This window comes from Molossus molossus, unplaced genomic scaffold, assembly GCF_014108415.1.
Source record: "Molossus molossus isolate mMolMol1 unplaced genomic scaffold, mMolMol1.p scaffold_m16_p_16, whole genome shotgun sequence".
Taxonomy (NCBI): domain Eukaryota; kingdom Metazoa; phylum Chordata; class Mammalia; order Chiroptera; family Molossidae; genus Molossus; species Molossus molossus.
Genome location: NW_023425351.1, coordinates 33738582 through 33750508, shown reverse-complemented (window position 1 = coordinate 33750508; position 11927 = coordinate 33738582).

The following is an 11927-nucleotide window of genomic DNA, read 5'->3' as shown; positions in this document are numbered from 1 at the left end:
ACAGTTGAATTTTAGGTGTGTAAGCAACTCCTGGGCTGCATTTGAGCATATATACAGGATGTCCCCCAAAATGTACGCGTACTTTGAATAATCATAAATTGCAATGGGTTAAATCTGAAAAGAAAGAAACATCAATTGAGCTATCAGCTGTTAATTGTGTATACATTTTTTGGAGACATCATATATATACGAAGGGGCATATAGTATATTAGGTGATCTGTTTATTCTGCAATTTTATTTATTTATTTAAAAACTTTATTGAATTTATTGGGGATGACATTGGTTAATATAATTATATAGGTTTCAAGTGTACAATTCTATAATAAAACATCTATATACTGTATTGTGTGCTCACACCCCAAGTCGTCTCCTTCTATCACCATTTATTTACCCCCCTTTACCCTCTTCAATCTCCCCCCACCCCCTCCCCCTCTGGTAATCACCATACTATAGTCCATGTCTGAGCTTGTTTTTTTGCTTACTCAGGTATCTTAAAAAAAGGGTAAACGGGCACCAAGAGGGCTATAAGCTTGGCCATATATATCCAAATGTCAGTGGCTGTGGCTTATTGACTTTTCTCTGTAGAATGCTCCAGAAATCTTTCAGCCACGAACACCTGGCATGTGGACATCAGTGTCGCATGAGCCTGTGTGCAGGGCTCTGCAGGAGACGCCAGGTGCAGGCGTGAGCAGGGCAGGACGAGCAGGCACCAAACGGACAATCACGAGGTGGGCTTTTGGCTACAGAAACTTACCGACTTTTGGGTGAATAGAAAATGCTGGTAAACCTATCGTCTCTTGCCACCTGACCATGCGTATATGGGTGGTTCTGCATTTTTAGCTCCTCAGTAACCCTAAAGAAGCTGTTTTGAGGCTGTTAGAATTTGCTTTCTGGAAGCAATGACAGATCACTAAGTTTTTCCAAATGAAAATGTTTTTCCAGGCGCCTGTCTACACAGCTGTATTTTATTTTTTTATTTAAATGGAAACTATTTTTTAAATGTTTTTCCTTTATTGATTTTAGAGAGGGAGAAGGTGAGAGGGAGAGAGAGATAGAAACATCGATGAGAGAGAACATCGACTGGCCGCCTCCTGCATGCCCCACACTGGGGATCAGGCCCACAACCTGGGAATTGAACCAGTGATCTCTTGGTGCAAGGGTCGATGCTCAACCCTGAGTCACACTGGACGGACTACACAGCTGTATTTTACACATATGCACGCACGACACACACACACACACACACACACACACACACACACACCCCTCAAGGTTACCTTCGTTAGGGTGGGTCCTCTTTGGCCTTGCCTGAGTTTTGTCACATTCCTTCTACAAATAGTGATGACTACAGACATCGGGTTTTCCTAACAGCTCCTGGTAGCCCAGCTCATGGATGCTCTGGGCAGGCTTATTCTCACCACGAGGTGAATTCACCTTCCTGACATGTTCTCAAGGAGCTACTTCTCAGGGAGCGGGATCAGGGCAACCTATGTAGTATGTTCTACCAACAAGTCCAAAGCCGCTGTAGACAAAGCCCCATAGATCTCAGCACGCCTTTTCTTTGGAGGAAGGTGGGGTCCCGTTTAAAGGGAGGGAAAGTGAAACAGGTGAAATTCCTTTGTTGAGGTCCTGGGTGCTTGTGCAAAGAGGAACAGGAGCTCGAGTAGGCTCTCTTTTCCATTACAGCGTCCTGCCCTCAGCTTGAGGACCGGAACGGCTGATTTTGACTCAGAGCAGGTCCTCTGATGGAAGGTGATCCAACGACGAGCGTGAGCTCTCCTGAGCTCTCCTGAGCTCTCCTGAGCTCTCCTGAGCAGCCCGCTTCCCTTGGAGTCAGGAAGGAACCCTATGTGCTGAGCTTTTGCTGAACCAAATACAGGGGTTCGTATTTCTTCCTGGTTCAGTCTTGGAAGGTTATTCTTTTGTGATTCTTTGTATTTCTGTGGTTTCAGTTGTAACTTCTCCTTCATTCATGATTTTATTTGGGCTCTCTTTTTTTCTTGCTGAGTTTGGCTGAAGGTTGCATCCATTTTATTGATCTTTTCAAAGAACCAGCTTAGTTTTATTGATCTCTTCTATTTTTCAAGATTTCTATTTTGTTTACTTCCATTCTGATCCTGTTTCTTTCCTTCTGTTTACTTTGGGTTTGGCTTGTTCTTCTTTTTCTGCTTCCTTTAGGTGTAGAATTAGATTGTGTATTTGGGATTTTTCTTGTTTCTTGAGGTAGGCCTATAAGCTGTGAACTTCTCTCTTAGAATTGCTTTTGCTGCATCGCACTTTAAAAAGTTGTGCTTTCATTTTCATTTGTTTCAAGATGGTGTTTGATTTCCTCTTTTACCTATTGGTTGTTTAGTAGCATGTTGTTTGGTCTCCACAAATTTGTGTATTTTCTCACAGTTGATTTCTAGTTTCATGCCACTGTGGTCTGAAAAGATGCTTGATATAATTTCAGTTTTCTTGAATTTAGTGAGGATTATTTTGTGGCTAATGTGTAATCTGTCCTGGAGAACATTTCATGCCCACTTGAAGAAAATGTGTATTCTGCAGTTTTTGGATAAAAAGTTCTATAAATGTCTATTAAGTGAATCTTGTCTAATGTGAAATTAAGGCCATTATTTTATAATTAATTTTCTGTCTGGATGATCTATCCATTGATGTGAGTGGGGTATTAAAAACACCCTATGATTATTGTATTACTGTGGATTTCTCCCTTTATGTCTATTAATAATTGTTTTATAGATTTAAGTGCTCCTATGTTGAGTGAGTAGATATTTATGGTTATTATATCCTCTTCTGGGATTGACCCCTTTATAATTATGTAATGTCCTTCTTTGTCTTTTTTTACATATCTGTTTTAAAGTCAATTTTGTCTGATATTGCAACTCCAGCTTTCTTTCTGTTTCTACTTGAATAAAACGTCTTTTTAAAATCTCTTCACTTTCAGTCTGTGTCTTTTGATTTGAAGTGAATCTCTTGTAAGCAGTACATGTTTTAATCCAGTTATCCAGCCTATGTCTTTTTAGTGGAGCATTTAATCCACTTATATTTAACATAGTTATTGATGAGTACGTATTAACTGCCATTTTGTTAACTGTTTTTTGGTTTTGTTTTTTTCAGATTTTTATTTTTTAATCCTCACCCGAGGACATTTTTTTTTTCCATTTTTTTGTTCAGATAGAGTGAGAGGGAGAGAGAGGAGAGAGAGAGAGAAACATTGACGTGAAAGGGACACATCGAGTGGCTGCCACCCGCACGACCACCCAGGGCCGGGGACAAACTGCAACTGAGGTACGTGCCCTTAGCGGGAACTGAACTGGGGTCTCTCTGGACCGCAGGCCGACACTAACCGCTGAGCCAAACTGGCCAGGGCTGCTTTTTGGTTTTTATCATTGTCCTCTGTTCCTTTCTTCTTCTGCTGATCTCTTGTGGTTTGCTGGTTAGTATCTTATTTAGGTTTCTTTCTCTTTATTCTTTGTGTGTCTTTTGGAGGTTTTTGGTTTGTGGTTTCCATGAGGTGTATGTATCTCATTCTTTATCTATAGCTGATAGGCATTTAAGTTAAAATATATTCAATAAGGAATACACTTTTACTTTCCCCTCCACGTTTTGTTACTGGTATCATATTTTAGATCTTTTTGTGCTGTGTATTTCCTAAGTACTTATTGTAGTTTGAGTTCAATGTGATACTTTTTTATTTGAACTTTTCTAGTAGCTTTTAAGTGTCTGACTTGCTGTATTTATTGAAAGTTTGGCTGTAAGGTTTTTCTCTCCCTCATATTTTCTTATTTCTGGTTATAGCCTTTCCCTTTGTACTTAAAAACCCTTCGCCATTTCTTGTAAATTGGGTTTAATGGTGATGACGTCCTTTAGTTTCTCCTTGTCCTGGAAACTCTTTATCTCTTCTTGAATTCCTGGCTGGGTGAATTTTTCTGGGTTCAGCACTTGAAAGAGGTCCTGCCACTCCCTTCTGGCCTGTAAAATTGCTGCTGAGAAATCAGCTGACAGCCTTAGAGGGTCTCCTTTGAATGTAACTTTTCTCTTGCTTCCTTCAAGACTGTCTCTTTATCTTTAACTTCTGCCATTTCACCAACAACATGTCCTGGTGTGGGTCTCCTCGGCTCCTCTGGTTGGGAACCCTGTGCTTCCTGGACCTGAATGCCAATTTTCCATAACTCTTTTGCTTTCTTCTCCTTCTGGGATCCCTATAATGCAAATGTTTGCGTGCTTGATGTCATCCCAGAGGTCCCTTGAACTATCACCTATTTTTGTAATCTCCCCGCTGTTGTTCTGATGAGTTGATTTCCACTAGTCTGTCTCCAGGTCACTGCTTCATTCTGTGTTAGCTAATCTACTGTTGATTTTCTTCTAACGTGGTTTTTATTTCAGCGGTTGTATTCCTCAGCTCTGCTTGGTTCTTTCTTACTTTCTTACTCTTTGTTGAAGTTCTCCCTCAATTCCTTTACTCCACTCTCAAGTTTGGTGAGCCCCCCTCATGACCGTTTCTATGAATTCTTTGTTAGAAAGTTACTATTTCCTTTTCCTTAGGGTTTTTTTTCCCCCTGAAAATTCTTGTCCCTTTACTTGAGAGATACTCATTTTGTTTGACATTCTATTTTTGTCTATATGAATTAAACAAAGTAGCTGTCTCAGCTAGTGTAGAAGCAGGCTCAGTGTAGACCACGTGTTCTGGGTGGTGTTGGCTGGTGGGTGGAAACCGAGCTGGTGTGCAAGGCTTGGGGGACACGGGCCCACCCAGGGGAGCTGGAGCAGCGTCGGGTTGGGAGGCCGGGTGCGGGTAATAACGCCTGTGCATCCTGCCTGCTCCCTCTGCTGGGGCCCGAATGGCTCAGGTAATGTGTCCAGCAACACACCCCTGTGACCGCGCAGGCGGGTCAGAGCTCCCGGACATCCTGGCCTGCCCCGTGGGGGTGGAGGGGACATAGGCTCTCACCACCCTCACTGACAGGAGAGTCCCTGCAGACCCCAGAGGACTCCCCAGCCTTCTCTCTCCAGGCTCTTTCTCTGGGTCCTGGTACTCAAAGTGGTGGATGCAGAAGCGTCCCGTGTGCCCGCTCTAAGAGCCAGGCGGTTGTGGGAAGGTGCTGGGCGGAGCATGCGCTCAGGGCACCGGCAGGGCCTGCAGGGGGAGCCAGGTGGGGGTGCTGAGGCCTGTTTGTGGATCCTGCTGCTCCCTTCCTTCAGAGGCCAAGGGCTCCAGCACCATCGCAGAGGCGCAGAGCGGTGATCCTGCAGGTAGGCCAAGGCGGTAGAGCTCCGGCCGCCCTGCCCAGGTGGAGGGGACCGTGAACAACCCGCAGAGAGTTCCCATAGCGCCGGAGGGCTCCCTCTGCTGCCCAGGTCCCCCCGCCCTCCGGCCTTCTCTGTTCGGTTCCTTTCACTTGTTTGTTGTCAGAAGCTGGACATTCGGTGCTTGGTTGTCTTGCAGGAGCAATTGCTACCTCTTTTTTATTTTGTTCACAGGAGGGGCCAATTCATCGCCCTCCCACGCTGCCTCCGTCTTGGTACTCCCTGGACTTGAAATTTTAAGTTCACCTCCAGCTCTTATAACAAGATGCTCATTCAACTCTGTCAAGTCCAGGCCTTTCCTCTCTATACCCAAAGCTGGCTCAATACTTACAACTTTACGGGGAAATACTCCCATTTTTCAGGCGTGTGATTCCTTCCAGGTGGACACACCATTTGCGGTGGTGTGTTGGGTTATGCTTGGAAGAATGAAGACACACTTCACGGTGAAGGTTGTGGGCGTGGGACCCTGGGCAGGAAATCTCAGGGCTAGAATAAAGTCAGGTGGGATGTCAGGCACCAGGGAACAGGTGGGTCCGCTGGCAAATCTGTGGAAATGAGGAAAGAATTCCACTAACAGGTAGTTGCTCCATATCACCCATTTGACAGATGATTTGACCACCTGCAACAGACCAGAAGGTGAGGGTGTCAGGCGAGGGGCTGTAGGGGTGGCAGTCGCTGGGGCGAGTGTTGTGCTCAGAGGAAAGCATAAAGAACAGGGCAGCTAACTATAAAAGCATCAGAGACTTGGGTTTTATTAGTCAGATTAGTTTTCTGAGCGCTCTTCCTGTGTGTCCACTTGGCTTCTCTTTTACGACTCAGTAAAGATTTTTACAGGTTTTGACTTGTGTCCGTGCTGCCAGGGCAGAGCAGACCTCCCTCGAACCCACATGGTGGTAGCGATGGATGGGCTCCAAGGGAAGGCACCCAGTCAGAGCAGCTGTAGGGCTTGAGGTGATGCGGTGAAGCGATGGAACATGTGGCCACAGAGCTCACGGCGTCCGCCACCGACCAGCTCCAAGAGCCACACCGAGTCCCTGGACACCTCTGTGTCTCAGGTTCCTCATCTACAAAATAATAATGATGATATCCTCTCCATATGCTGGGAAGATTATATACAGGGTGGGGCAAAGTAGATTCACAGTTATAAATAAGAATAAATAATAATACAAGAGTAATTCATATATTCACAACTGTCAACCTACTTTTGCCACACCCTCTAGAGTAATATGTGTCAAGTGCTTAAAACAGTGCAAAGTATATAACAAATATTATAGCACCCTCTCCTTTCCACCAGGAACCTCTACTTCTGGTACTGGATTTTTGGAGGTTCTGCCTGTTACTTTGTGAACATAGATGACAATCTTATATTCTTCATGCCCTGAAAAATGTACTGACCTTCACTTGCCTCTCTGATCAAGATTTCTAGTCTCTAAACCATATAGTACATCTTGTCACCAGACTACGACTCTTCCTCAGAGCCCACTTTCACCATGACCTTGGAATTATTGTCTCTGGAATGTCACCCTTTTGTTACCTCTACTTTGTTGAGGTTGGTCTCATCTACTCTTATTGTTCCTATCTCTTTGACTTCATTAAGAATATACCCTTACCTGAACTGTCCTCCATTCCCAAGTATTTCCCCCACCGCCACCTCCACTCCTCAAGTGTTACCTAGATTCATGCAAATGTTTCCAGGAAGTATGCTGTGACTACCTCAGCTTCCAACCATTTATGGGTCATCTCCATTAGGTGTTTCACCTGCTCCTTGAACTCAGCATAGTTACATCTGAGCTCTTCATTCTCCACTCCTCTTATTCATTTTCTTGTATTTCCTCTCCTGTTGCTGCTGGGCAGGGGTGAGTTGAGGACACCCAGTCACAACCCGATAGAAATTAAGAACACTCAATAGAAATACATCATCATTGACACTTCGTATCCCTCATTTCTAGTATCCATTGACTATCACGTTGTCTTTATTCAACATCCTAAATAATTCCATATTCCATCTCTCTCATTAGCTTTTGTCTTGGTTATTGGAATAGAGTCCTATTTCCCTGCCTCTAATCTTCTTCTCCAAACCATCCTTGACACAGCAATTAAAATAATCTCACTAATAACAGATGAAATGTCCCTGGTCTCCTCTTCATATGTTAAAATTTTTTTTTCATTATTGATTTTAGAGAGAGAGGAAGGGAGAGAAAGAGGGAGATGGAAGCATCGATGAGAGAGAACATTGACTGGCTGACTCCTACATGCCCCCACTGGGGATTTGGCCCACAATCTGGGCATGTGCCCTGACTGGGAATTGAACTGGCGACCTCTTGGTGCATGGGTAGACACTCAACCACTGAGCCACACCGGCTGGGCTCTTCATATTTTAATGGCTTTCTATTGTGTAAAGCTGAAGCCCCCTTTTGTTTGCCATCTGGTCTCTGCCTGCTTATTATTCTCATCTCCCATCATTGCTCAGTGTCTACTCTGAGCTTCAGCTGTGAATAAGTCACCATGTCATTTCCCGACTCTGCCTTTGCACACTCTGTTCCTTCTACCTGGAAGACCCTTCACTCATGAGTCTACTTGGAAAACACTTTCAAGACTCTCTTTCAATGCCACCTTTTGGTGATGTGTCTCCTAGTTCTCATGTTCATCTTAAGCATTATCTATCTGTCTGTCTATCTAGAAATAGTTCAATCCTTAAAGTAATAATATATATATATTTTTTATTTTTTAATTTTCCTATACACACACACCACGTACATGGAAAGTAATTGATTTGTTTATAGGTCTGCATCCCCTACCAGACTGAGTTCCTCATGGGTGGGATTGTGGGTTATTCATTTCCCTCATTTCGTATGATACTCCATATGTTATAGGCGGCCCATTAATCTGCACTGAATACATTATTAATACACTGATGAAATCATACTCTTTAGAATGAGAGTGTGAAGTCTTCAAGGGCAAACACAGGCCTTTTCTACACACTCTTGCATCTCACAACGTTTGGAACTAGTAAGTGATCAACACACTCTATTGACAATCTCTGTTGAACAATGCCACACAGAAGTAGGGTCTGTTTTATATTATTGTTAACAAATGTTTTGTGACTATATGCCATGCTCTCATAATTAGATTTAAGTTCCTTTAGGGTAAGGACTCTATTTTATACACCGCTATCCCCACAGTGACTCCTGCAGTGCCGTTTAATGAATGCCCGTCAATCGAATAACCAGGTGGCAAAGCCTGGATTATTTCCTTCCAACTTTTATGGCTTTTTATTTCCTGGAACAGTCTCTGGGCTCTCCCATTAATAGTTCCTAGTGAAGATGTTGCTGAGGCCTCTGGGAACCACCTTCTTTATACAGGTCCTGATGTGCTCGGCCAGGAATAACGTCTCCAGGTGTCTCAGATAACACACCCTTGAAAGCACCTGGCCATTGACGTTTGCCAGGAAACGGCAGTGCTCCAGGCCTGTTCACCGGGCTGCTGGGGAGTCCAGCAACTTCTGGGCAGCCTGTCAAACTTGGGAGGCTGCTTACAGTTCTGCCCCAGCCGGCAGAGCGCTCCTCCGTGTCTCCTTATCTGCCAAACAAAATGATAATGGCCCCTCGTCTGTCTCAGTGAGTCTGAGGAGGTGAAACAGGGCCATTCAACATGAAGGCAGCGGCAGCGGATGCTCGAACAGCATCAGTGCTGAGTAGACGCCGGAAAGCTCCTCCTTAGTACCTGCTGTGACCTGTGGCTGAGTGATGAAAATGATAAATGATTAGGAAGCGGAGATTTGTTCCATTAGATAAGGATAATTATAGAATCGTGGATATGAAAGATTTTTTTTGTTTTAATACATTTTAATCAAGTCACAGTATTTGTCATCATTGAGTATTGTGTATTTGATTAGTAATGGCAAAGGAATGGATAGCATTTTATGTCCAAGTTTTCTATTTTTTAACAGATGAGAGGACAGGGGTGCCTCCTGTGCAAAAGCCGATCCTGGGGGCCAAGGGTTGTTGCCACCCGTGATCAGACACCGCCCCCTGGTGGTCAGAAAAGATTACTGTATGGTGCTTGGCTGAGCAGTTAGGATGAAATGGGGAGGAGAATGGGATTGGGAGGGAATACTGGGAGTTTTGTCGTGGAGGTGTTAACTTGGGGTGTCTGTTGTACAGATATGCACGTGTGGAGAAGTCAGTTGGCTCTGTGAGACTGAAGTTCAGGTGATGAGTCTAGAGATGAAAGTTTGGGAGCTGTCAGCATATAGATGATGTTTACTTTTGGGGCAGTGAAAACCACATGAAGAAAGATATCACCGAGGAGCTCTGGCCGGGTGGCTCATTTGGTTGGAGCATCGTCCTGTACACCACAAGGTTGTGGGTTCGATTCCCAGTCAGGGCGCATACCTAGGTTGTGGGTTTGATTCCTGGTCGGGGTGCTTATGGGAGGCAATTGATTCATGCTTCTCTCAAAAAAAAAAAAGAAAAAAAATCAATAAAAACATATCCTTGGGTGAGGATTAAAAAAAGAAAAAGAAAGATATCACAGAGGAGGGAGTTATCAGTGATGTCAAACAACAGGTCAAACGAGATGAGGCCTGAGGACTTACCTTGGGGCCCGGCAGCATGGAGCTCAGTGGTAACCTGAAGACTCGTAGGTGCGCCACTGGTGGGTCATGAGAGGCGCGGAGGAGAGAAGTGACACAGGGATGACAGTGCTTTCGAGTTTTGTGGCACAGTGGAGTGATGAACTGTGTCAGTAACTGGGGGGAAAAATACAGTAGACTTTTCCTAAGATGGAAGAAATAATAGCATGTTGTTATGTTGATGTTGTAGAAGAAAATGATGAGATAGGAGAGGGAGGAGAGAACTCCTGGAGCAGTCTGCTTGAGTTGGCGGGAGAAGATGGGCCTGGTGTGGAAGTGATGGGCTGGCTTTCGATGGCTCATCTATATGGTAGACAGGCAGGAAGAGCATCAGTGTGGGGGGCAGGGAGGTGTGTTGTGGGGGGGTCTGTGCACATCACATCCTCATGACTTCACTTGCTCAGCGAGTCATCAGCTCAGTGTGACGTTAGAAGTTTGAGGAGCTTTAAGAGAGTACAAGAAGCGAACTAGAGAACCAAAGTGTAGTTACTGGGAAATACGAAGGGCTTGCTTGAGTTCATGTTCATGAACTTGAAGGAAGACCAGTCAGAGAAGCTGTGTGATTTCTGTAGCTATGTTCATCTGCATGGGAACAGGAATGGTCTAGATGGAGAGTTAGTTGAGCTTGGATTATGGGTTTGGCCAACTGAAAACAACAACCTAAGGGGGGTAGTTGTCTGGACTTAGAAGAGAGATTGCAATGCTTTTCCATGGAAGCTAAGCTGGCAAGGAGGGAAGCTATGACTGTGGGGGGAAGAGACATGGAAAGGAACTGTGCAGGGATTGGAGTCCCAGTGTGTTTGAAGGACATCCAGGTACCCAAGGTATTCGGCTGGAAAAACAGGAGGTGGAGGTCCAAGAGCGGGATGCATGGCATGGAGATGGTAGAGGGATGGTGATTATTGATACTGATAAGGTCTAGGGAATAACCAGGAGATCAAACGGCTTGGAGAAAGCAGAAGAGCCAGATCACTAGAGGAGGGATGGTCAAGGGGCTCAGTAGAACGTGGAAGGGTCGTCTGTGTGGATATTAAAATGACCAGTGGCTAGGTCAGGAATAGACCTGAAGAAAGTGACAGTGACCAGGTACTAAAATCGCAGGGAAGTGAGGGGCTGCGCCCTGGGGGCTGGTAGTGAACACCAGCAATGAAGGGAAGAGGCTGAGGAGTCTGGTGACATGAGAGTCAAGGGAGGAGGTAGGATGGTCTGCAAGTGGCCAACAAGGGCCAAGCAGAGGCTCAGCCCATCTCCCTGAGAGCCTCAGGGGAAGCGGGGTCCTGGGGTTCCACTGGGGAAGACATTTATAGAGGGAACTCGAGGCTTCAAGGGGACAATGCACGTGTGGTGTTCAGGATGGAAAGGCCAGGGATTTCTGTGTCACCAAACCCTGTGCTGGTGCCATAATCTCCCATTTCGGGAGGTGGCTGGGGATTTGAGACCAGCAACGGTTTGATGGTGTGTGGCTGAAAGTCTGGGTTACAGTTCCCATCAGTGCATTGTCCTCAAGTGACTTTATTCGGTTTTTCTTTTATGGTTAGATGTTAGCAAGTTTTTAAATTTTCACAGAAGTTTAATTTTCTGATCATCTAAAATGGTCCTTTGTAGGGCATAAAGCTTAATTTCAAGCTCAGATATTTAAAACCAAGTGTAAGGTATCTCTCTGAGGAAAAAAGAGAAACGAAACCACAAAAGCAGGCAAGACAGTTTTTATTTTTATTTATTTATTTTTAAAATTTTTTTATCCTCACCCAAGGACATTTTTCCATCCTTTGTTCAGATAGAGTGGGAGGGAGAGAGAGAGACATCGATGTGAAAGGGACACATCGAGTGGCCGCCACCTGCACGACCAACCAGGGCCGGGGACAAACTGCCACCGAGGTACGTGCCCTTAGCGGGAACCGAACCCGGGTCTCTCTGTACCGCAGGCCGACGCTCTAACCGCTGAGCCAAACCGGCCAGGGCCAGGCAAGACAGTTTTATTGAAGCT